This window comes from Chiloscyllium plagiosum, unplaced genomic scaffold, assembly GCF_037043375.1.
Source record: "Chiloscyllium plagiosum isolate Xiang-an unplaced genomic scaffold, Cpla_swu_hap1 HiC_scaffold_45, whole genome shotgun sequence".
Classification (NCBI taxonomy): Eukaryota; Metazoa; Chordata; class Chondrichthyes; order Orectolobiformes; family Hemiscylliidae; genus Chiloscyllium; species Chiloscyllium plagiosum.
Window position 1 is genome coordinate 81,566,177 of NW_028270183.1, and position 24,693 is coordinate 81,590,869.

The following is a 24,693-nucleotide window of genomic DNA, read 5'->3' on the forward strand; positions in this document are numbered from 1 at the left end:
AGGGTGGGGATATCTGTGATGCTTCCTCCAGTGAGTTGTTTAATTGTCCATCACCGTTCACAACTGGACGTGGCAGAACTGCAGAGCTCCGATGTGTTCCATTGGATGTAGGATCACTTAGCTCTTTTGCTTGCTGCTGATGCTGATTGATATGCAGGTAGTTCTATTTGATAGCTTCACCAGGTTGGCACTTCATTTTTAGATCTGCCTGGTGCTGCTCATGGCATGCCTTCCTTTACTGTCCATTGTGATGGGTGAGAGCGGGATTTACAAACCCATGAGATTTCAGATTGTGCTGGAGTACAGTTCTGCTGCTGTTGATGTCCCACAGTGCCTCAGAGATACCCAGTTTGAGATCCTACATCTCTTCAAAGTCTGTCCCAATTAGAACGGTGATAGTGCCACTCAACACAATGGAGGTTTTTCTCAACTTTAAGGCAAGACTTTGTCTCCAAAAGGAATGTGTGATGGTCGCTCTTCATGATACTGTCATGGCCAGATGTATCTGCAGCTGGTCAATTCATATCAATGAGATCAAGTATGTTTTACACTCTTGTTGGTTCCCTCACCACCCGCTGCAAACTCAGTTGAGCAGCTATATCCTTTAGGACCTGACCAGTTCAGTCAGTAATTCTGTTGCAGAGCTAGTCTCGATTGTGGACCTTGAAATCCTGTACACGGAGTACGTTTGACACCACTTTACTTCCTCAGTGCTTCCTCCAAATGTTCAACATGAAGGAGAACTGATCCATCAGCCAAGGGAGGACGGTACGTGGTAATTGGCAGGAGCCATGAGACTTCCTGGTCTCCGGAGCCAATGCTGAGTACTCCTAGGGCAAATCCTCCCTGTCTGTACACCACCGTGCCAGCACCTCTGCCTGGTCTGTCCTGCCGGTGGGGCAGGACATATCCAGAGATTTCAGGAGGAAGTGAAGACTGCAGATGCTGGAGGTCAGAGTCAAGAGTCTGGTGCTGGAAAAGCCCAGCAGGTCAGGGTTATGAAGGGCTGAGTCTCGAAACGTCAATTATCCTTCTCCCCTAATGCTGCCTGACCTGTTGTGCTTTTCCAGCACCACACTCTCGATATCTAGGGATGGTGATGGTGGTGTCGGGTCATTGTTTGTCAGGGATGATTCCGTGAGTATGAGTATGTCAGGCTGTTCCTTGACTCGTCTGTGAGACAGCTCTCCACATTTTGGCACCAAAAACCATATGTTAGTGAGGAGGACGTTGCACCATCGAGAGGGCTGATTCTGTGGTTGTAATTTCTGGTGCCTTGTTAGTTGCCAACTGGTCCATCCAGCTTCATTCCTGTGTTGAGACTTTGCAGTGATTAATACATTGAGTAGCTGGCTGGGCCGCTGTCAGGTTGGCAGGATTTTTATCGCCATTGACAATGGTTCCATGGAGATCAGGAGATTCCTAACATGTTTTTTCTTGAATTCAGATTCCACCATCTGCCAAGACGGGATTCGAACCAGGACTTCAGTAGTTTGTTTTAATATTCTGGATAAAAGCTAAATACATCAGCTTTGTTCACTCGTTTTGAATATCACTAACCCTGGTTTTGTTTCTTTGTAAAACACTGTCCATCATCCTGTCTCCTCCAACCTCCCCTCCAACACTGAGTGAGGAGCACATGGAATTTCTCTGACACTAAGACTGAGATAATCCGATCTGCTGCTTCTCTCCCTCCCGCTAGCCCACTGAGCCAAACTGTCTCACGTGGTGTTCCTGGTTTTTGTCCTAAACCTACATCTTTCTCCAGTGTCTTGTCAAGCCTTATCAGAGCTCACCTTGACCCTTTACCCAAACCTCGCTAAACTCACTTTCCAACTCTCTTTCCTCCACTGCCGCCTCATTACTCCCCTTCGCCAATTCATAGATATTGTTCCTTGTTCTGTCTGTTGGTCTTTTTTTGGTTATGTCCTTCTCTCCCATTCTGTGAAAAACTAATATTTGACCTCACCGTTGTTGGAAAATCCTGTTCCATCTCCCCTCTCCCTTTCCTTTCTGTATTACTTGCATTTGGTGTCCCTCAACGATCTATCCTTGGTCTCTCCTCTATCTCACGTCCATCGTGCCAGGAGGTGATATCATCCAAAAACACTGTTAGGTTTCACATGTACACTGACGATGCCCAGCTCTCCCTCCCCATCATCCCTCTCCATTACTCCACTGTTACTCAGTTACCAAACTGCTTATCACATGCCCACTACTCGATTAGCTGCAATTTCCTCCAATAAAACATTGTCACGGTTAAACCCATTGCCTTACCTTTACCTTTCTACTGAGCCCCTCCCTCCCACTGGGAACTCTCTGAGGCAGAATGACCCTCTTCACAATATTGCTGTTACATCTGACGCCAAGGTGACCTTCTGATCAGACATCCACACAATCCCAATCTCTTAAAACTTGCTTTTCTCCACCTCACCCCAGCTCCATTGCTACTGAAACCCCTTACCCGTGACGGTGTCGCAATATCTTGATGAATCCAAAACAGAACCCTTGATTCCGTGACTCAGAATCTGGTTTCAGACTCCCCTCTCAATATTTACCCTCAGGCACATCCTCCCAGTATTTATCCTGTCAAACCCCTTAAGAATTCCATCTGTTTCAATGAGATCACCTCTCTTTCTCCACAATCCAGTGAGTAGAGTCCCAACCTTTTCAGCCGTTATTTAAAAGATTATCCCTTCAAACCAGGGATCATCTCATTGAATCTTCCCTGAAATGCCTCCAATAAAGTGACACATTTCCTGATCTAAAGGGACCAAAACTGCTCTCATTACTGCAGATATGGGGGTCTCACCAGCACTTCCACACGTTACTCTCAGGTATATACTCTAAGCTCTAAAACTGAACACCTTTGAAACAAAATATTCCATTCCCCTTCCTGGTTCCCTGTTGTAACTGTGTGGTAGCTTTCTGTGTTTCCTGAACAATTACCCTTGGTCCCTTTGTGGTGCAGCTTTCTACAGTTTCCACCATTTAAATAGTACTTTGTTCTTTTATTATCTCCTCCAAAATGAGCAACTTCCCATTTTCCCAAGTTACACACCATCTGGCAACTTGTTGCCCCCTTCTCCTGTACATCTCTCTCTTTTCATAATTCTCTTAGACCTTTACAGTTATGCCTTTTCTAGGAGATATTCCCTCTTCCCATTCTTCCAAACATTTACTGGGAGCCCTGGGCAGTGGGAAGCAGACAGAGTTGCTATCTTTTTTGGGATACGCTTTGGAGTGATTGGGAGGATCTTCCTACACATAGGTCAGGATGGAGACAACTTGCCCATCGTTAGGCATTAGCCTTTCACACCCAAGTCTTATTGATGAGGCAGAGCGGCAGCACGGAAAGAAAGAAAAGAAAGTAATTCTTGTTCCCCATATCTCACTGACGCTTGGATCATTTTCTCCAACGTGTCAAAGAACTGCTGTGTTCAGTCACATGAGATCTCAAGTTGGAATCTCCTAGAAACCCACAGATTTCCCCCTGAGTTGACTGCTGATGTCCTCAAGGGTAATATGTACAGTCATCCTGGGCCACGAGGAGGGGATGGTGTGGGTTTATAACTTGAACTGGTAGTGACAGATTTTATAAACTTGTATTACAGGATATTACAGGTGGACATTCAGATGGTAATCTCAGTAAATATTCTGCCAAACTCTAATTGAATTACTCAGTATATCAGGACCTGGATATTCGCATTGTGTGTGAGTGAGTGTTGTGTTCCAGATCAATCCCATTTGCTGCTTAAAAATTCTCCTTTGAATCATCGCATTCTCGCAAAAGGTCTCCCCAAACCTTCAATGTGTCAGGTAATCCTTTTATGATGATGTGCTGAGTGTAAGGTTTATTATTCGAATGTGTAATTTTTGTATAAGGATGTCTCAGAGAGGGAGCTGAATATTCTTAAAGGGGAGAATAACCATTTTGAGGGGAGGCTGTTGTTTATTGGTATCAATGACATAGGAATAGAAGAGTTCACATTGTTGGATCATTGGAATCTCTTGTGGGGTAGAATTGACATCCATCAGAAGGATGGATTGTACCTGCACTGGAAGGGAACAGTTGCTAGTGCTATTCAGGAGGCATTAAACCAGTGAAGGAATGTGGGTAAACCCAGAGAGAGAGTGAGGAAGAGCTAAGTCTGACGCTGGTACAGTTCAGACGTCAAACGGTCAAGGCAGACAAGGGCAAGGCACAGAATGAGCAGTTACACTGCATTTATTTCAATGCAGGAGGCCCGATAGGTCGGGCAGAGGAGCTCAGGGTATGGTTTTGAACATCGCACTGGGATATTATAGCAATTACAGAGGCATGACTTAATGATGGATAGGACCAGCAGCTTAATGTTCCAGTGTATAGATGCTATCGCAAAGATAGAAAGGGGGCAACAGAGCAAGGGGAGAGATATTTTTGATTAGGGATAACATTACAGCTGGGATTCAAGAGGGTATTCCTGGGAGTACATCCAGGCAGGTGATACAGGTGGAACTGAGAAATAAGAAAGGGATGATCTCCTTATTGGGATGGTACTATTGACCCCCCCTTCCCCAATAGTCAGCAGGGAGTTGAGAAGCAAATTTACTAAGAGATGACTTCTCTGTAAGAATAGTATGGTTGTGTACAAGACTTGACCTTCTTTGTTATTCATTCACAGGATGAGGGTGTCACTGGCTGGGCCCAAAGGGCAGTAAAGAGTCAACCACATTGCTGTGGGTCTGGAGTCACATGTAGGCCAGATCAGGTAAGGATGGCAGATTCCTTCCCTGAAGGATATTAGCGAATCTGATGAGATTTCTTTTCGCAATAATCAACAATGGATTCATGGTCTTTAATAGATTCTTACTTCCAAATTTTTATTGAATTCATATTCCACTCTCTGCCGTGATGGGATCCAAACCCTGGGCCCCAGAATGTTATCTGGGTGACTGGATTATCCATCTAGTGATAATCTCACTAGGCCATTTGGCAGGGTGAGTGACTGAGGTATCCGTGGGGCAGCACATCAGCACCAAAGATCCCATGGTCTCTGCGGAAGATAGAAAGGGCTGGGGAGGGAGATATATCCCTGGTGGTGGGGTCTGACTGTAGGTAGCGGACATAGCAGAGGTTAATGGAGATTAGTGGGTGGCAGGTGAGGACTGGGGGGTTATATTCTTATTGTGGTTGGAGGGGTGGGGGGAAGGCGGAGGTACAGGAAGTGGAGGATATGCGTTGGAGCGCATTGTTAATCACGTGGAAGGGAAATGTGGTCCTTGAAATAGGAAACCTTTCTGGGATGTCCTGGAGTGGAACTGCTTCTCCTGGGAACAGATATGGCAGAGGCGGAGGAATTGGGAGCACAGGATCACGTTTTTATAGTAATATACTCGAGGGAAATCAGGAGAGCAAAAAGGGGACTTGAAATATCTCTAGGAAATAGTTTAAGGAGAATCCAAAGAGATTCTACAAATACATTAAGGATAAAATAATAACCAGACAGAGAATATGATCCCTTAAAGATCAACAAGGCCATCTATGGAACAACAAGAGGTGGGAGAAATACTATGCTATTCTATTCTAGAGAGTTTGGAGAAATAAATAGTGATCACTGGAAAAGTGTCTATATTACAGAGGTGGAAGTACTGGATGTCTTAAACAGTAGCAAGGTGGATAAATCCCTGGGACCTGATCAGGTGTATCCCAGAAATTTGTGGAAAGCTAGGAAGGTGATGGCAGTGCCCCTCCCTGAAGTATTTATATCATTGTTTGTGACAGATGAGATGCTGGAAGATGGGTGCCATTATTTTAAAAAAGTGGTAAGGAAAGGCCAGGGAACAAGAGAACAGTCCACCTAACGTCAGTGGTAGGTAAGTTGTTGGAAGGGATTCTGAGGGACAGGATTTACATGTATTTGGAAAGACGAGGATTGATTAGGGATAGCTAACATGGCTTTATGTGTGGGAAATTCTCTCTCTCTAACTTGATTGAGTTTTTTTGAAGATGTGACAAAGATGGTTGATGAAGGCAGACTGTGGACGTTGTCTATGTGGACACTGAACAATGTTCCGCAAAGCAGACTGGTTAGCAAGGTTAGATAACAACATGAAATGGCGGGAGAACGAGCCATTTGGATACAAAACTGGCTTGAAGGTAGGAGGCAGAGGGTGGTGATGGAGGGTTGCTTTGCGGACTGGAGGCCTGTGAGCAGCATTGTCCTGCAGGAATGGATATTGGGTCCTTAAATAAATGACTTGGATGTGAATATGAGATATGGCCAGTGGGTTTACAGAAGACACCAAAATTGGAGGTGTAGTGGACAATGAAGAAGTGGACAAGTTCAGAATGCAACAGTATCTTGACCAGATGGGCCATTGGAGCGAGGAATCGCAGACTGGGTTCAATTTTGACAAATGTAAACTGTTGGATTTTGGAAAGGCAAATCAGAGCAGGACTTGTACACTTAATGGTAAAGTCCTTGGGAATGTTGCTGAACATAGAGACCATGGAGTGCAGGTTCATTGTTCCTTGAAAGGAGAGTCGCAGGTAGGCAGACTAGTGAAGATGGGGTTTGGTATGCTTATATTTATTGGTCAATGCATTGAGTACAGAAGCTGGGACGTCGAATTGTGGTTGGACAGGACATGGATTAAGCCATTTCAGGAATTCTGTTTTAAGTTCGAAATTCCCTGTTCTGGAAAGGATGTTGTGAATCTTGAAAGAGTTCAGACAAGATTTACAAAGACTTTGCTAGGGTTGGAGGATTTGGACTACAGGGAGAGGCTGAATAGGCCAGAGTTAATTTCCCTGGAGAGTCAAAGACTGGGAGGTGACTTCATGGAGATTTACAAAATCATGAAGGGCATGGATAAGGTGAACAGCCAGGGTCCTTTCCCCCCAGTTAGGTGGGATCAAAATAAGATCACATGGGCTTAGGTTGAGAGGGCAAAGATTAAAAACGGATCTAAGGGGCAAAGCTTTTAAGCTGTGTGTGGTGCATGTGTGGAATGAGCTGCCAGATGAAATAGTGGAAGCCGATACAATTACAACATTTGAAAGGCATCCGATTGGGTACATGAATAGGAAGAGTTTCCAATGATACGGACCAATAGCTGGCAAATGGGGCTCCATTTGTTGAGGATTCCTATTTGGCATGGACAAATTGGACCAAATGTCTGTTTCTGTGCTGTACATCTCTATGACACTAATAAATTAAAATAAGATGTGTTCCTCTTTTGTGGAGAGCTAGCAGAAGCACAGATAATTGTCCTTGAAGCTGAGAAGGTTAAGCAGTGATTTTGACCAAGTGCAAATTTGTTTCTAGGATATCTAATCTGCAGAGAGAGTGGAAATGTTAACAATGTCACAATTGTAGTAACTATTTTCAGGTAATTGGCAAATAATGTGAACATTATTTTATTCAGTAAGTTCTGAGTATCTGGGACAGTCTGAATGGCAGCTGGACACAGACTCAGCAGTTATTCATAAACAGATATGGAATTTTACTTTTTAAGGGAAGATTTGCGGGGCTATGGGCAAATGGGAAGGGAATTGGGACAGATTTGCAGCATCTCCAGAGGGAGAGAGTACATCCCAAATGGGCTGAATAGCCCCAACCCCTGTGCTCTGTGATACTGCCCCATTGACTGTGAATATTGAAGCTCATCCCAGGGCAGAGAGAGGGAGGATCCCACCACTCACCTCACAATGGGCCCCGATGATTGATGTCAGCACAGGCCAATAGGGGGCAGAGGGCCGTATTGGAGGACCAGGTCGTACCAGTTTGTCTTCCAACCAATCGGAGTGAATGAGGGCATCCTCAAGGCTGGAACTAAAGAAAGGCACATATCGCAGAGATTTGAGAAACTGGAGGACATGAGATAGGGAGCATTCTGTGGCTGGTGAGGAATTATATAAATAAGGAAGAGTTGTGAGGCTGGATGAAGTGGCAGTGAACGGGAGAGTTGAGGATGGAGGAATTTAGAGTTAGTGAGGATTAGAGTCATAATGTTATACAGCAAGGAAACAGGCCCTGTGGTCCAACCAGTCCATGCCAACCATAATTGCAAACTGAACTAATTGTACCTGCCTCCGCTTAGTCCACATCCATCCAAATGTTTCCTATTTATGCACTTATCTGAATGTCTTTTAAATATTGTAATTGTATTCACAGCTACCACTTCCTCTGGAAGTTCATTTCACACATATATTTTTTTTTTAAAAAACCCTAATGTCTTTTCTCAAATCTTTCTCGTTTCTTCTCAAAATGAATGCACCCGAGATTTGAATCCCCCTCTCCCTCGTCCATTCACCTTATCTACACTCTTTCTGATTTTATAAACCTCTACTAAGGTCACCCCTCAACCTCCTGCACTCCAGTGAAAAAAATCCCAGCCTATCCAGCCTCTCCTGAGAACACAATCCCTCCATTCATGGCAAAATGCAGGTAAATCTCTCCTAAACCTGCTCCAATTTAATAATATCCTTCCTATAACAGCACAAGCAGAACTGGACAGAGTAATCCAGAAGAGGCCTCTCCAACATCCTGTACATTCTCAACATAACGTCCCAACTCCTGTACTCAAAGGTCTGAACAATGGAGGTAAGTGTGCTAAGCACCTTAACCACCCTGTCTACATGTAACGCAAACTTCAAAGACGTGAACCCCTCGGTCTCTTTGTTCCCATATCACTACTCAAGGCCCTACTTTTATTGAGTATAAGTACTACCCTTGTTTTATTGTCAGGATATTTTGCATTTATTCCAATCCAAAAATCCTCTGAGTATAAAAGCAGTAGGAGTATAATTAAGAGGGAAATCAGGAGGCAAAAAAGGGACATGAGATAGCTTTGGAAAATAGGTGAAGGATAATCCAAAGGGCTTTTGTAAATACATGAGGAGCAAAAGGCTAACTAGGGAGAAAATAGAGACCCTCAAAGATCAGCAAGGCAGCCATTGTGTGGAGCTGCAGGCGATGGGCGAGATAGGAAACAAGTATTTTGCATTAGTGTTTACTGTGAAGTACATGGGACATATAGAATGTGGGGAAATAAATGGTGACATCTTGGAAAATGTCCATATTACAGAGGAGGAGAAGGTGCTCAATGAGTGGCTAAGGAGCTGGTGCAGGGGAAAAGGATTCACGTTTTTTGGATCATTGTGATCTCCTCTGGAGTACAGTTGACCTGCATAAGAAGGATGGATTATACCTGAATTGAAAGGTGTCTAATATCTAGGCAGAGAGACTTGCTGGTGATACTCGGGAGGCATTAAACCAGTGAGGGAGTGGGTGTAAACCCAAGAAGATAGTGAGGAAAGAGATATGTCTGAGGCTGGTACAGTTCAGAAGTCAAATAGTCAAGGCAGGCAAGGGCAAGGCTCAGAATGAAGTCGGACTGAGCAGTTGCACTGTATTTACTTCAATAGAAGAGGCCTGACAGGGAAGGCAGAGGAGCTCAGGGTATGGTTTTGAACATGGCACTGGGATATTATAGCAATTACAGAGGCATCACTCAGGGATGGATAGGACTGGCAGCTTAATGTTCCAGGGTATAGATGCTATAGGAAGAATAGAAAGGGGGACAAGAGAGGAAGGGGAATGGCATTTTTGATTCGGGATAACATTATGTTTTTGCTTAGGGAGGATATTCCTGGGAGTACGCCCAGTGAAGTTATTTAGGTGGAACTGGGAAATAAGAAAGGGATAATCACCTTATTGCGGATTTCTGCATGGATTTCGTCCGGGTGCTCTGGTTTCCTCCCACAGTCCAAAGATGTGCAGGTTGGGTGGATTGTCCAGACTGAATTGCCCATAATTTTCAGGGATGTGTAGGTTGGCTGGCCCTGAGAAGTGCAATGTTATAGGAGGAGGTTAGGAGGCTTTCCAGATCAGTATTAATATGATGGGCTGAATGGCCTGCTTCCACACTGTTGGGAGTCTCTGATAATTCTACTAGTTTTAAAGTAGTTACAGAAAATAATATACCAGATCTAAAAGTTAAGGTTCTGAATTGGACAAAGGCCAATTTTGATGGCACAAGGCAAAAACTTTCATCTGGCCCCTCAAGCCTGCTCTGCCATTCAATAAGATCAGGGCTGAGCTTCTCATGGCCTCCGCTCCACTTTCCTGATCTCTCACCATAACCTTTAATTCCTTTCCTGTTCACAAATCTACATTTTGCCTTGAAGGCATTCAAGTTGATAATGTCAAATGCTGCCCTCGGCAGGGAATTCCACAGATTCACAACCCTTTAGCTGAAGAACCTCCTCCTGAGCTCAGTTCTAAATCTGCTCTCCCTTATTTTGAGGTAATGCTCTGTAGTTCGACATACCCCCAGTGGAAATAGCCTCCCTGCTTCTGTCTTATCTACTCCCTTCATAATTTTATTGTTTCCTAAGGTGGGCAGCCGGGGTTCTTTTTCCTGAGGTTAAGTGGGTCCAAAACTAGAGCACATGGTTAAGAGGGCAACGATATAAAAGGAATCTAAGGGCAATGTTTTCAAGCTGAGTGTGGTGTGTGTATGGAATGAGCTGCCAGATGAAGTAGTGGAGGCTGATAAAATCACAACATTTAAAAGGCATCCGATTGGGTACGTGAACAGTAAGGGTTTGATGGATACAGGCCAATAGCTGGCAAATGGGACTCCAGTAGTTTAGGATTCCTAGTTAGTATGGATGAATTGGACCGAAGTTCTGTTTCTGTGCTGTACATGTCTATGACGTTAATAAACTAAGATGTGTTCCTCTTTTGTGGAGAGCAAGCTGAAGCACAGATAATTGTCCTTGGAGCTGAGAAGGTGAAGCAGTGATTTTTGGCCTGGTGCAGATTTGGTTCCAAGATATTGAATTTGCGGAGAGAGAGGAATTGTTAACACTGTCGCAACGTTTAGTAACTACTTTCAAGTAATTGGCAAATAATACAAAGTGAAAATGTGAATATTATTGTCTTCAGTAAGTTCTGAGCATCTGGAACAGTCTGAACGACACAGATTCAGTAGGTATTCTGAAACAGACTTGGAATTTTAATTTTTAAAGAAAGATTTGGGTGGATGTGGGCAAATAGGAGGGGAATTGGGACAGGTTTGCAGCATCTCCAGAGGGAGAGAGTACAGACCCTGTGCTCTCTGATACTGCCCCATTCACTGTGAATGATGAAGCTCATCCCAGGGCAGAGAGAGGGATGAGCCCTCCACTCTCATCACAATGGGGCCCGGCTGATTGACGGCAGTTCCAGACCAATGGGAGGAGAGTCTGTGTGGTCCTACAGCCAATGGGAGTGAATTAGGGGTTCGGCCAGCAAGATGACACATGTCCATGAGCTGTGCAGGTGCAGTGTCACTGTTTGGGGTTGGGAGAGACAGCAGAGACTGGGACAGAGGCTGTTGGACCTGAATTACAAACTCCCGGTAAATTAAAGCCAAAAGAACCGCGGAAGATGTCAATCAGAAACAACAACCAGGAGATTCTGGAAAAGCTCAGCAGGTCTGGCAGCATCTGTGAAGAGCAATCAGAGTTAATGTTTCAGATCCGGTGTCCCTTCCTCCGAACTGATACTGAGAGAAAAATTGTTGGTTTATATGCAGAGGGTAGGGTTTAGGGGAGGATGTAAGGAGTAAAGGAAAGGTGGGCATAAAGCGAGAAGAAGGGTTGGATAAAGGAGTCGATAACGATCTGGCTGGGGGAGGGCGACTAGCTATTAATGGAGACTGTTAGTGGCTAACCTTAGGTAGTGTGTAATGACAGGCTGTGAGAACAAGGCCTGGTGTGTGGGGTCGGGGACTAGGACATGGGATTGCTAAACTATGGTTAGTCAGTAACTGTCTCCGTTGTAAGCTGTTCCCCACAGACATCACTCTATGATCAGAGCTGAAGATGGGTGGCATGGTGGCACAGTGATTAGCACTGCTGCCTCACGGTGCCAGAGACCCGGGTTCTATTCCCGCCTCAGGCAACTGTCTGTGTGGAGTTTGCAAATTCTCCCCGTATCTGCGTGGGTTCTCTCCCACAGTCCAAAAATGTGCGGGTTAGGTGAATTGGCCATGCTAAATTGCCGTAGTGTTAGATGTAGGGGAATGGGTCTGTGTGGGTTGCTCTTTAGACGGTTTGTCTAAGTAATCTAATCTAAACAATACCTCTTCAATATCCTTCCTAACCCCCTCTGAACTCCTGAATGATGTATCTTAAAGTTGTTCTCTTTAATCAACGTTTCCAGCATTCGTGAAACACTTTAGGAGAATTGTCAGTGTGAAAGGCTCCATACAATGCAGGAAGTTGTTGTTAATGTCTGACATTAGGAGAAACAGGAATGAACCCTCTCTCTTTTACCTGATGAACAGCAGCAAAAGCAGGACGCACTGAGCATGCTCCAGCCCACAATGGGCCTCTGGTGATTGATCTCAGCGCAGGACCAATAAGATGGATGGATCTGGAGGAACAGGAGTGCCGGTTGGTCCTCCAACCAATCTGAGTGAATGAGGGGCGTGGCTATACTCAACCACGTGATAAGCTTCACTGGCAGCACAGTGTTGTTGGGACCAAGCCATTGGAAATGTGTGAAGGTGCAGGGCACGGTTAAGGAAAGACCTATTGACCAGGAAGGGAAGGAAATTTTAATGGAATGGGCTGAGACATTTTACAGAACTTAGTGTACATCGGAAATCACAAATTTGAAAATCTCAGGCCCGTGTTTGTGGCAAACCAAAAAATGGTGAAAGGTGTGAGTGATTACCGCCATCTTTATTGGGGGCAGTGATGCACGGGACACGTGTGTGGCCGTCGACTTTGTGAGGGGCAAGCTGCAGGGGGACGCATGCACAGCCTTCCCTGGCAGGGAGTGATAGGGCAGGATTTACACAGTGTCAGAGTCAGGATGTTTTCAATGTCAAAGTGTAATGCTGGAAAAGCAAAGCAGGTCAGGCAGCAGCCGATCGGTGGGAAGGAAGATGGACATGTAGGCCAGTGCTGAGTTGGAAGGCTGGATCTGGGATAAGGTGGGGGGAGTGGAAATGAGGAAACTGGTGAAATCCACATTGACCCCATGTGGTTGGAGGATCTGAACACAGAAGATGAGGCGTTCTTCGTCCAGGCATCAGATGCCTGGCATTTGGCGGTGGAGGCGGCCCAGGACCTGCATGTCCTTGGTGAAGCAGAAAGGGGAGTTACAGTATTTGGACACAGGGTGTTTGGCTTGTTTAGTGTTTTAATGTGCTGCTATCTAAATGGACTAAATTTTCCACAGTACCTTTGCCAGTGAATAATTCTTTTTTTCAACAAGAGTGCATTTTCCTTCCATTTCTGACCATCAAATTCTGTAACATTTTCATTACCTGTAATGCATTTAGCACTCCCTGAAATATCAACTATGTGTTTCTCTCTCCACAGACGCCAGTGATTAATGCTAAAGCCCCATTGCCTGTGGAGAGGGTGATGTTTGACTTCCTTGTACAGATGCAGTTCGTGTGGTGAAGGTGCTCCCACAATGTTACAGATTATTCACTCAGCGACAGTGAAGAGCTGACAATGTGTGTGCAAATCAACAACAGTTTGTATTTTTATCATTTTGATAATTTCACAGAAATTGAGAATTTCTGACATAAGGCCACAGATGGGGATATTAGGTCAGGTGATCAAAAGTATTGCCAAATAAGCAGGTTTTCAGGAATACCTTTAAGGTGAAAGCAGGTCTGAGAGGGTCAGGGTGCGAATTCCAGACAGTGTTGCCTTGACCATGCCGAAACAGCCAGACCGGTGAAGCAATGAATAAATGCATCTTTGGGAGACTGAAAGAAAATGAGTTGTCGAGGTCTCACGGATTGTGTGGTGCAGGGAGACAGGGATATTCACAGCCAGGATTTACATCAAGGGAGAGAATTTTAAATTGCTTGTAAATTGGAGCCTTTTGATGAATCAACAAGTTTTGGTACAAGTGAGCACTTGGGCAGTCGGGTTTTAGATATTCTTGAGATTATATGTAAGTTGAATGTGGGAGGCTGGCCAGGAGTGTGTTTGGATAACGAAGTCTGGAGATAACACAAGGATGGATGAATATTTCAATAAATGAGCCGAGACGAGGGTGGAGTTGGGTGATGTCACTGATATAGAAATAGTAGTTTTGGAGTCTGGCTCTTCCTCATCACTCCCCCTCACCAATTCACAAATACTGTTCCTTGCTCTTGTGAATTTTCTGGTTATGTCCTTCTCTCCAATTCTGCTAAGAACTAATATTTGACCTCAAGGTTGTTGGAAAATCCTGCCCCATCTCCACTCTCCCTTTCCTTTCTGAATTCCTCATATGTGGTGTCTATCTTTGTTACCTCCTGTATCTCCCCTATATACTGCCAGGAGGTGACATCGTATTGGTTTCACATGTACACTGACAATGCCCAGCTCTCTCTCCCCATCATCCCTCTCCATTGCTCCACTGTTACTCATTCATCAAACTGCTTACCACATGCCTACAACTCGATAGGCTGCAATTTCCTCCAATGAAACACTGCAATGATTAAACCTATTTCAGTTGCTATTGCAAATTCCTTTCCCTTACTGCTGAGCCCCTCCCTCTCACTGGGAAATGCCTGAGGCAGAACTACACTCTTCACAATATTGCTCTCATATTCTGACCCCAAGGTGATCTTCTGAACAGACATCTACACAATCACAAACACCAGGAATTCCAATCTCGAAAATGTTGCATTTCTCCACCTCACCCCAGCTCCATTGCTACTGAAACCCCTTAAACATGTCTGTGTTGCATTAAAGTTGACGAATCTAAAACAGAACTCTTGATTCTGCAACTGACCCAGAATCTGGTTCTTGGTTCCCTCATGATGGGACACATCCTCTCAGTATTTACCCTGTCGTACTCCTTAATAAGCCGCTATGTTTCAAAAAGATCCCCTCTCATTCTCCGCCAAATCCAGTGAGTCGAGTCCCAACTTCTTCAGCCTTTTCTTAAAAGAGAGTCCCTGCAAACCAGGGATCATCCCAGTCAATCTTCTCTAAATGTCTCCGATGAAGTGATATATTTCCTTAAATAAAGGGACCAAAACTTCTCTCATTACTCCATATGTGGTTTCACTCGCAGTTTATAAAGTGGCTCTCAGGTATATACTCCAAACTCTTATACTGCAAATCCCTTCAAACAAGGAACAACGTTTCATCTCCCTTCCTGATGACCTGTTGTAACTGTGTGCTAGCTTTCTGTGTTTCCTGCGCAATTACCCCTGGTCCCTTTGTGGTGCAGCTTTCTACAGTCTCCACCATTTAAATAGTCCTCTGTTCTTTTAGTATCCCTTCCAAAATGAACAAATTCACATTATCCCAAGTTATGTTCCATTTGCCAATTTGTTGTCCACTTCTCCAACGAATCCCTCTCTGTAAACAGTTAATAATCCTTTTGGAAGTTTACTGTTCTGCATTTTCTAGGAGATTCCCCCCTCATTCTTCTAAACCTTTCCAGGGAGCACCAGACAGTGGGAAGCATGCTGAGTTGCTGTCTTTTCAGAGAGACTCTTTGGAGTGATTCGGAGGATCTTGCTGCCCATTGGTCAGAATGGAGACAACTTGCCCATCAAGCTGCATGAGACTTTCACTCCCCATGTCTTATTTATGAGGCACAGTAGCAGCATGGAAGGAAAGAAAAGGAAGCAAATCCTGCTCTCCGCATCTCACTGACTCTTGGAACATGAGGATAATGAAGCTGGAGGGACTCTGTCCCATGTGTCAAAGATCTGCCCTGTTCAGTCACATGAAGTCCCAAGTTGGAATCTCATAGAAACCCACATAGATTTCCCCCTGAACTAACTGCTGGTCTCCACAAGGGGTAATTTGCACAGTCATCCTGGACCAGGAGGAGGGGATGGTGTGAGTTTCTAACCTGACCTGACAGTGACGGATTTTATAAACTTGTATATCAGGATACTACAGGTGGATATTCAGATGGGAATCTCAGTAATGATAACGCCAAACTCTGATTGAATTACCCCCTTCATCAGGACCTGGATATTTGCACTGTCTGTGAGTATTTTGTTCCAGCTCAATTCCATTTTCTGCATAAAAATTCTCCTTTGTAGTGGGTCAAACTACAGGAGACCCATCTACCTTTCCGCTGTTATCTTTCCCAACATTACCTCTTTACTGAGAATGATTGCTTCTGTATCCTCATCTGCCATTGCCTCCATAGGCCTGCGACAATGAGAGTACATAGACAGTATGTTCCTGTTAAGGCCAAGGCTGGTAGGTGTAAAGAATGCTGCCTGACAAAAGAAATTGAGGGCCTGGTCCAGAAAATGAAGGAGGGATATGGCAGGTACAGAGAGCTGTTTTGTGTGAATCCCTAGAGGAGTAAAGGGACAGTAGGAGTGTACTCGAGGTAAACCAGGAGGGCAAAAAGGGGACATGAGATAGCTTTCGGAAATAGGTTTAAGGAGAATCCAAAGTGATTTACAAATACACTAAGGACAAACGAGTAACCAGGCAGAGAATATGTACCCGCAAAAATCATCAAGGCTGTCTGTGGAACCGCAGGAGGTGAGAGCGATTCTGTATGAGCGGAGAGGTTTTACAAACAAAATGTGCACGTCGGAAAACACAAATTTGAACGTCCCAGTCTCGTGTTTTCAGTAAACGGGGAATTGCCTCAGTGTGGCTGCAGGCATGAGTGCGCGCCGCCATCTTTATTTGGGGCAAAAATTCAATGGACATGTGCGGAGCCGCCAGCTTTGTAGGGGGCAAGGTGCAGCCAGGCGCATGTTCAGCATTTCTCTGGTACAGAGTCATTGGGCAGGATTTACACTGAGCACATTCAAACTCAGAGAAATGGATGTTTATTTCTGGATTTGTTTCGCCATTCATTTAAATGATTTGGTATCGTAAATGAGTTTGCAGGTCATACAAAATTGGAGGTATTATGGATAATGAAGAAGGTTACCTCAGATTACAATGAGATATTGATCAGATGGGGTTTAATTTAGATAAATATGAGGTGCTGCAGTTTGGAAAAGCAAATCAGGGCAGGACTTATACACTGAATGGCCAGGCCCTGGAGACGTTTGCAGAACAAAGAGACCTTGGAGTGCAGGTTCATAGTCCTTGCAAGTCAAGTTGCAGGTAGGTAGGATGATGAAGAAGGTGTTCAGTATATTTTCCTTTATTGGTTCGAGCATTGAGTATAGGATGTGGGAGGTCATGTTGCTGTACAGGACAATCGTTAGGCCACTTTTAGAATATTGTGTGCAGTTCTGGCCTGCCTCCTATCAGAAGGGTGCTGTGAAACCTGAAAGGTTTCAAAAAAGAATTACAAGGATGTTGTTAGGGTTGGAGGATTTGAGCTACAGGATGAAGCATAAAAGGCTTGGGATGTTTTCCCTGGAGTGCCATAGGCTGAGTGGTGATGTTATGGAGGTTTATACAATCATGAGGGGCATGAATAGAGTAAATGAACAAGGTGTTTTCCCTGGAGTAGGAGTGTCTAGACGTAGAGGGCATTTAGGGTGAACGGAGAAAATTTCAAAGGGGCCTAAAGGACAACTCTTTCATGCAGTGGGTGGAATGAATGCCAGAGGAAGTGGTGGAGGCTAGTACAATTAAAACATGTTAAAGGCATCTAAATAGACACATGATATGATTAGGAAGCATTTACAGGGATATGGGCCAAGTGCTGGCAAATGGGAATAAATTAGGTTTGGATACCTGGTTGGCATGGATGAGTTAGACCGAAGGGTCTGTGTTGGTGCTATACATCTCTATGACTGTGGGATCATAACAGCTTACACTGCTCTGCTTCATCTCTGGGCTCCCTCATGACCACTTTGTCAATATCTAGCTTCCTCAGTCTGAAACAATGGGTGTATATTTGGTCTGTTTAGTATTTTACTATTACTTTTACAGACATTTTTGTAAGTTAATTTTTCACTGCCGCCCAGCCCCTGACCATGTGCTGCTTATTAATTTTTTTCTGGAAAATCTTTGACAGTCAAGAATTCTTTTTTCCAATAAGCAAGTGCATTTTCCTTCCATTTCTAACTATCAAATTCTGCACCATTTTCATTCCCTGTAATCCGTTTTGCACTCTCTGAAACATCAACTGTGTTTCTCCTTCCACAGATACCAGTGATTAATGCCAAATCCCTGTTGCCTGTGGAGAGGGTGATGTTTGACTTTCTTGTACAGCTGCAGTTTGTGTGGTGAAGGTGATCCTACAATGTGGTTGGGTAAGAGACATTACAGAGTATTCATTACAGCAACAGTAAAGATCTGAAGATAATGTCCAATTAAAGAACAGTTTGTAGTTTTGTTATCCTGCTTATAATTTCACAAAAATATTATTGGGAACTTTAGACATAAGGCCAGAGAAGGATGATATTAGGTCAGGTGACCAAAAGCATTGCCAAATAAGCAGGTTTTGAGGAATGTCTAAAGGAGGAAAGCAGATCTGTGAGGTTTTAGCTGTGAATTTCAGACCTTTTTGCTTTGGCAACTGTAAAAGCAGCCACACAGGTGAGGTAATGAACTAACAGATCGTTGGGAGTCTCGAACAGAATGGGTTGTTGAGGTCTCAAAGGGTGTGAGATGCAGCGAGCTCGGGATGATCACAACCAGGAATTGAATCAAGGGTGAGAATTTTAAATTGATGGATGTGGGCCGGATGCTGGCAGGTGAGACTAGATTGGATTGGGATATCTGGTCGGCATGGACGGGTTGGATTGAAGGGTCTGTTTCCATGCTGTACATCTCTGTGGCTCGATGTTGTTGATTATGAATAGGAGCCTTTTGATGGATCGACAAGTTTTGGTACGATGGAGTACTTGGGCAGCAGAGATATAGTGTTTCTTGAGATTACAGGGAGGTTGAATGTGGGCAGCTGGCCAGGAGTGTGTTTGGATAATGAAGTCTGGAGATAACACAAGGTGGATGAGAGTATATGAGCTGATACAAGGGTAGAATCAGCTAGAAATAGTGATCTTGGAGTGGGACTGGGTTGTCACTCTCACCTCACCTCTCGGATTCAGCTGGTTGCCAGATTGTGAATCAGGGCGGTAACACCATCGGGAGCTGAGTGGCCCTGGTGGAGCCTAAAGTGAGTGTCGCTCAGTTGACTGTTGCTGAGCAGCTGCTGCTTGGTAGCCCTGGTGATGACATCTTCCATCACTTTACTGCTGATCGAGTGTGGACTGACAGAGGGAAATTGCCTCGGTTGGATTGCCCTGTGTTTTTGTGTTGAACATCCCTGGGCAATGTTCCACATTGTCGGTAGATGCCAGTGCTGGAGCGGTACGTGGCTTGGTGGGTGGCAAGTTCTGGAGGACAAGCCATCAGTATTATTGCCAAAATATAGCCTTTGCACTACTTAACCATTTCTTGATGTTATTGAAACTCAAGCTAACTGGCTTAAAACTCACATCTGTGATGTTGGAAACCACTGGAGAAGGCTGAGATGGATCATCCCACTTTGCACTTCTGACTGAAGATTGCTGCAAATGATGTCATCTTATCTGGTGCATGGATGTGTGAGGCCTCTCCATCAGTAAGGATGGGGATATCTGTGATGCTTCCTCCAGTGAGTTGTTTAATTGTCCATCACCGTTCACAACTGGATGTGGGAGAACTGCAGAGCTCCGATCTGTTCCATTGGATGTCGGATCGTTTAGCTCTGTTGCTTGCTGCTGATGCTGTTTGATGCAGATGGTCCTGTTTGGTAGCTTCACCAGGTTGGCACTTCATTTTTAGGTCTGCCTGGTGCTGCTCATGGCATGCCCTCCTTTCCTGTCCATTGTGATGGGTGAGTGCAGGATTTACAAACCCATGAGATTACAGATTGCGCTGGAGTACAGTTCTGCTGCTGTTGATGTCCCACAGTGCCTCAGAGATACCCAATTTGAGATCCTACATCTCTTCAAAGTCTGTCCCAATTAGAACGGTGATAGTGTCACTCAACACGATGGAGGTTTTTCTCAACTTTAAGGCAAGACTTTCTCTCCAAAAGGAATGTGTGATGGTCGATCGTACTGATACTGTCATGGACAGATGTATCTGCCGCTGTTCAATTAATAACAATGAGATCAAGTATGTTTTTCCCTCTTGGTTCCCTCACCACCCGCTGCAGACTCAGTTGAGCAGCTATGTCCATCAGGACATGACCAGCTCAGTCAGTAATTCTGTTGCAGAGCTAGTCCCGATTGTGGACATTGAAATCCTGTACCCAGAGTACGTTTGACACCATTTTACTTCCTCAGTGCTTCCTCCAAATGTTGTTCAACATGAAGGAGAAGTGATCCATCAGCCAAGGGAGGACAGGACGTGGTAATCAGCAGGAGCCATGAGATTTCCTGGTGTTCGGAGTCAATGCTGAGTACTCCAAGGGCAAATCCTCCCTGTCTGTGCCACGACCTCTGCCTGGTCTGTCCTGCTGGTGGGGCAGGACATATCCAGAGATTTCAGGAGAAAGTGAAGACTGCGGATGCTGGAGATCAGATTCAAGAGTCTGGTGCTGGAAAAGCACAGCAGGTCAGGCTGATGAAGGGCTTAGGCTCCAAACATCGATTCTCCTGCTCCTCAGGTGCTGCCTGACCTGTTGTGCTTTTCCATCACCACAATCTCAATATCTTGGCATGGTGATGGTGGTGTCTGGTCATTGTCTGTAAGGATTGATTTCATGAGTATGACTATGTCAGGCTGTTCCTTGATTTGTCTGTGAGACAGCTCTGCACATTTTGGCACCAAAATCCAGATGTTAGTCTGGAGGACGTTGCACCATCGAGAGGGCTGATTCTGTGGTTGTATTAAATGGTGCCTTCTTAGCTGCCGAGTGGTCCATCCAGTTTCATTCCTTTGTTGAGACTTTGCTGTGACTAATATAGTGAGTAGCTGGCTGGGCCACTGTCAGGTTGGCAGGTTTTTTTTCCGCCATTGACAATGATTCCATGTAGATCAGGAGATTCCTAATTCCAGGTATTTTTTCTTGAATTCAGATTCCACATCTGCCAAGATGGGATTCGAACCAGGACTTCAGTCGTTTGTTTTAATATTTTGGATAAATTTTAAACGCATTACGTTTGTTCACTCACTTTAAATATCACTTACCCAGGTTTTGTTTCTTTGTGAAACACTATTCATCATCCTGTCTCCTCCATCCTTCGCTACAACAAGAGTTTGGAGTACATGGAGTTTCTCTGTCACTAAGACTGAGATAATCCGATCTGCTGCTTTCCTCCCCCCTCCCCCCCTCCCCCCTCCTCCCTCCCCCCTCCTCCCTCCCCCTCCCCCCCTCGCTCCCTCGCTCCCTCGCTCCCTCGCTCCCTCGCTCCCTCCTCCCACTAGCCCACTGAGTCAAACTGCCTCACGTGGTGTTCCCGGTTTTTGTCCAAACCTACATCTTTCTCCAATCTCATCTCATGTCAAGCCTTATCAGAGCTCATCTTGACCCTTTACCCTAATCTTACTAAATCATAGACTTTCCAACTCTCTTTTCTCCTCCTCTTCATCAGTCCCCCTCACCGATTCACAGACATTGTTCCTTGTTCTGTCTTTTCTGGTTATGTGCTTCTCTCCCATTCTGTGAAAAACTGACATTTGACCTCATTTTTTTGGAAAATCCTGCTCCATCTCCACTCTCCCTTTCCTTTCTGAATTCCTTGCATTTGGTGTCCCTCATGGATCTATCCTTGCTCTCTCCTGTATCTCACCTACATACTGCCAGGAGGTGACATTGTGTAAAAGCACCATGTTAGGTTTCACATGTACGCTGACAATGCCCAGATCTCCCTCCCCATCATCCCTCTCCATTACTCCACTGTTACTCAGTTATCAAACTGCTTACCACTTTCCCACTACTCGATTAGGTGCAGTTTCCTCCAATGAAACATTGTAGTGGTTAAACCCGTTGCCTGACAAATTCCTTTCCCTTACTGCTGAGCCTCTCTCTCTCTCTCACTGGGAACTATGCAGCAGAACTACACTCTTCACAGTATTGCAGTTATATCTGACGCGAAGCTGACCTTCTGATCAGATATCTACACATCCCAAACACCAGGAATTCCAATCTCTTAAACGTTGATTGTCTCCTCCTCACCCCAGCTCCATTGCTACTGAAACCCCTTACCCGTGTCAGTGTTGCCTTAAACTTGACGAATCCGAAACAGAACCCTTGATTCTGTGACTGACTCAGAATCTGGTTTCAAACTCCCCCCTCAGTATTTACACTCAGATACATCAGTATTTATTCTGTCAAACCCCTTAAGAATCTGGCGGTCTGGTCTGATTGTAGCTGGTGGAAATGGCAGAGGATGATGTGTAGTATCTGGGTGGAAGGTAAGGACTTGGGGGGGGGGAGGTGTTCTATCCTTGTTGCAGTTGGAGGTGTGGGTTTCAAAGGCAGAGGTGCGGGAAGTGGAGGAGATATAGTGGATGGTAGTGACACAAGGGAGGGGAAATTGCAGTCCTTGAAATACGGGGCCATTTTGTATGTTCTGGCCTCACTGGAACACGGCAGTCAGCATGAGACAGAGATGTTGGCCAGGGAACAGGCTTGTGTGTTAAAGTGGCTGGCAGCTGGAAGCTCGGAGTCTGTTTTTGCAACAGAACATAGATCATCAGTCGCCATTTCCACCACCTCCACGGAGATGCTGCCAGACACAGGTTCCTGTCCCCTCCATTAACAGCTATGCACCCTCCTAGCCAGATCATAATCCACTCCTTTGTCTTTCCAAATGTTCCAGTCTCTCTTTGGGTTCTGTCCCTGCCGATGATTTCCTCTTTAACCCCTATCTCCTGCAGTACAAAGATCTGCAGGTTAGTTGAATTGGGGGTAAGGTACAGTGAGGCGCATGTGCATGTCCCCTTCTGAGGATTGTGGGGGGGGGGTGGCGGTGTGCCATTTGAAGAGAGGCATTTACACATCAAGTACATACCAAGAAAAAAGTATGTCTTTATATTCTTCCTGTACTGACTGTGAGTTTTGTTTTGTGAATTCATTTCATAGGATATTAAATCAGAATAATTGAGGCTGGGATCTCAAAAGCAGTTTTTACAGTCAATGGAGTCATCGGGATCTGAATATAATTGGCATATAACTGTGGAAGGAGAAATGTTTGTCTGTTCTGTTTGTGGGAAGATATCTCCAATATTTTTGTTAAGCAGAAAGATGTACAAATTTGTGGTTGGATCACCCTTTGGGTGTGTGCTCTGTTCTGGGCCCTGCAGCTGAGGAAGGAGATATTGGCCTGCGAGGGAGCACAGATTTATCCAAATTACACCTCGTCTCTTTGTCAGTACTCTCAGATTTAGACCCAATCACCCACTTCATGCTGTTAACCTGTAAACTTCAATTACCTGCAAACTTCCCATTAAAAATCCTTTTGGACTCAAATTCCAGTACCTTTTCAGGTGGAATGTTCCAGCTTCTGACAACTGTCTGTTCATCCAGAAACTGCTGAGGTCCATGTTGACTCTGGGGTTACAAAGGGCTGAATTGAAAGATGAGGTGCTGTCCCTGAGCTCCCATTGAGATGCATTCGAACAGTACAGGAGGCTGAGGGCAGTGTAGGTATGAGCAGACGATGAAAATGACAGGGCTGTAACTGTGAGGGCTGCTTGGCTCAATGAGAGTGTTCTGGAGTTGGGTGTAAACAGACTGATGTGAGACGGGGAGAAGGTGAAGCTGAAACTCAGTTTCAGTTCAGGCCGTTCAGAAATTCACATGGTCCCAATGTGAACAGCCAGTTTTTAAGTGATACCTGCGGAGTATTTGTTAACAGTTTTTAAAATATTTTTCCTGAGGGCAGTTGAGAGTCACAAGTTGGCCAGATCAGGTGAGGATGACCGTTTCCTTCCCAGCAGGATATTAGTGAACCAGGTGGGTTTTTAACAATCGACAATAGTTTCATGGTCATCATTCGCCTTTTCATTCTAGATTGTATTCAATTCCGATGCCACCATCAGCCATGTTGGGATTCTATCCCTAATCCTCGGAACATTGCACATGTCACTCATCTGGCAGGAATACCATTAAGCCATTGCCTCCCTTTTAGCAATGTTTAAAAGAAAGTTCCATCATTCTAAGTGTACAATGTGAGATAAAATACTGCAACGTCCATGTGTCAGCCTCTCCAAAAGGTCAATCAACAGAAATTTGTTTGGGGGCGAAATATTTCACTTTTTTGGGGGGTTTATTAAACAAAAATGAATCCAAATAAAAATCCCATGCCACGGACATGTAATTTCTGAAGCCGGAGGGGGATTACAGAGACAGGGAGGGATGTGGGGCCAGAGGGGGATTGTTGTCCAAACATCACTGTGGTGTACATGGACTGCAGCATTTCAGGGAGGCGGTTAACCACCACTTTCTCCAAGACAAGTAAGGGTGGCCAATAAATACTGGTCTGGGCAGCAAAGGCAACCCCCAGTGAATAAAACCAAGCAGTGACCTCTCTGAGTTGACTTGCTGTGAAGTTAAAAACCTCTCTGGAAATGGAGTGGGCAGAGAAGAGAAACAGTGACATTTCACAGCTGCTCTCAGAGAGACCTCGCCCTTGGAAGTACTCAGAGCCGGGGATCGGCTCAGTGAGTTTCAGTCTCTTCAAATATCAATCTTAGTCGGTTGTATTTTATTCAATCTACAATAGTGAGTAAGGTGAGGATTTCTTTTTAAAGTCTTACGGTCTCTTGATTAAATGTTTAAGATATGAACCGTAAGCATTAAGTTATTCTCGGGC

The 24,693-nt window shown here is 44.8% G+C and overlaps 1 long non-coding RNA gene across 1 annotated transcript; it reads left to right on the forward strand.

Annotated features, from left to right (window-relative positions):
* Positions 1–3,611: 3,611 nt before the first annotated feature.
* Positions 3,612–18,198, forward strand: LOC148136769 (uncharacterized). Its single transcript, XR_015754453.1, has 3 exons — positions 3,612–3,718; positions 4,665–4,751; positions 18,089–18,198. It is a non-coding gene; the product is annotated as an uncharacterized LOC148136769 (long non-coding RNA).
* The last annotated feature ends 6,495 nt before the right edge of the window (positions 18,199–24,693 follow it).